Here is a 2,271-nt window from a genome sequence, read left to right as displayed (position 1 = left end):
CTTTGAGAATTTTAAAGTAATTTTATAAGATTAAAATTCTGGTATGCTAAATAAATGGTGAGACCAGTAGACAAAATTAGTATATAACTCAAACAAAACAGAAAAATAAAATATAAATTATTATCTAATAATATATTCTTCGCCCTATACGTAGTGTATACTTTAGCAGAAATATAAAATATTACTATTAGCCCTTTGGAAAACAAAAAAAAAAAGAAAAAGAATATAGTATAGTTTCTCATAGGTGAAATGAAATGCAAAAATAAATCAATTTTAATTTTTTTGATAAATAAATTAAAATTTTAAAAAGGAACTAAAATTTGTTAAAATTGATTGCATCGATAGATTTTGGGCGCAAGAGCTTACAAGGAAAAAAAATGCTAAAAAGATAAAATTAAGGCCCCACCGAGAATTGAACTCGGGTTACCAGATTCAGAGTCTGATGTCCTAACCGCTAGACCATGGGACCGATTGTTGATAGAGCTATGGTCGGAAATTATATATTCAAATTATAATAGTTTTACTTGTTTGTAAACTTTTCTTTTTAGCATGTAAAAACCATGTTTCAGCTTAAGGAATTCCTTTACTACAACACTTTGGTCTAGTAGTAAAAAAGGCATATTTTAAATTCAGTGGTCTCGATTTGCTTGTATTCTCATGCTCGTGAGAATATAAGTCCTTATCTACAATAGATTATTATATTTTACGAAGGGGTCTATGAAATCGTAACTAGAATATATATCTTACTTTGTTAGACGTTGTGAGCATAAAACTTAAATAATATTTGTACTTGGAAGATGTTCTATCCAACAAAGACAGAGTTGATTCGAAGAATTCTAATCATTATCATCTCTCTGTTTCAACTTTTTATTTTTATTCACAACAACCAGCCTAGCAAATCCCCCGAATTTACTATTTTTATTTAAAAGTTTAGTTAATTGTCAAGTCAAAAACAACGATCATTGTAAAGATGATGACTTACTACTATGCAATTTTACCAAATTTATCATCGGTCGCCATTTCTCAAATTTTTTACATATCAAAAAAGTCTTAAAGGGTTGTTAACTCAGAGAGTTGAAACACATGAGCAACATATGACCAACTTCTTGTCGAGTTTTTCTACTTGCACCCTAGTTAATCATGGTTGCACCCCAAAATGACAAGATTATCCTTTCATAAAATTTGATTTTCAAAAAGCCTATTCATTCTTTTTTGGTTACACCCCAAAACCCTTCTTCCAAAACCATAATTCTCCAATCGATCGATTGTGTTCTGCGAAGATTTTAAAAACCATACTTTCTCACGTCCATTCATGATTTCAAAGAAAATTCGAAGCAAATCAGGTTAGCAAGTGTTGTTCTTCAATCGATTGTGTTTTTCTTGTTATGGGTTCTCAGTTCTGATTTTGTGTTTTCCTTGTTCTGCGATTTTGTAAACTCAGTTTAAGTAGGTTCATGTAAACTCAGTTTAAGTATGTTCATGTAAACTCAGTTTAAGTAGGTTCATGTTAACTCAATTTAAGTAGGTTCATGTAAACTCAGTTTAAGTAGGTTCATGTAAACTTAGTTTACATGAACCTACTTAAACTGAATTTAAGTTAACCTTGTCAATGTAAATTAAAACCGTAATCGTACAGTGCATCAGTGCAGTTGAAGGAAAAAAAATTGAAACTAGCAAATAGAAGAAGAAATTCACTTACTTATATCCAATTGAGTATGGATGAAAAAAAAATTGATTCACTCTTTAATTTTCATGGAGATTGATATTGAACATCAAATTGTTTGATCGATCGCTTTGTGGGGTGAAAGAGGGTGAAACTCACTGACAATGAATAAAATTAGGGTTTTAAGAAAATTTATATAAAAGGGCAATTTTGGTATTATAAAAAAAAATTAAGAAAATTTGGGTGTAACCAGAAAAACATGGGGTGTAAATAGAAAAACTCCTTCTTGTCTCGAAACAGTTGTTGATGCATTGTCTCGAAACCGATTACACTCTGAATTCCAATAGCAAATCTTTCATCGTGGACCAACTTTTTGAATTCTTTAAAGAGCAACCCCACTTGGAATAAACTAGTGCACAATTTTCAGGAGAGTCCGAAAGCTGCCCAATTTTTCTCCAAACATAATAGTTGTCTATTACAAAGGAAGAGTTTTTTGTTTCTTTAAAAAGCACCACATTTCTAATCTCTTCATGAATCATTTAGGAGAACCAAATTTGAATATTAATTGAAACAATCACCAGATAGACCTTTTAACCGAATTCCCACTC

The 2,271-nt window shown here is 30.6% G+C and overlaps 1 non-coding gene across 1 annotated transcript; it reads right to left on the bottom strand.

The window, feature by feature from the left end:
* Window positions 1–397: 397 nt before the first annotated feature.
* TRNAQ-CUG (transfer RNA glutamine (anticodon CUG)) lies at window positions 398–469 on the bottom strand. The gene has a single exon. It is a non-coding gene; the product is annotated as a tRNA-Gln (tRNA).
* Between the last annotated feature and the right edge of the window lie 1,802 nt (window positions 470–2,271).

This window comes from Medicago truncatula, chromosome 3, assembly GCF_003473485.1.
Source record: "Medicago truncatula cultivar Jemalong A17 chromosome 3, MtrunA17r5.0-ANR, whole genome shotgun sequence".
Classification (NCBI taxonomy): Eukaryota; Viridiplantae; Streptophyta; class Magnoliopsida; order Fabales; family Fabaceae; genus Medicago; species Medicago truncatula.
The sequence above is the reverse complement of the archived record's forward strand: the minus strand, read 5'-3'. Positions and strand labels throughout refer to the sequence as shown.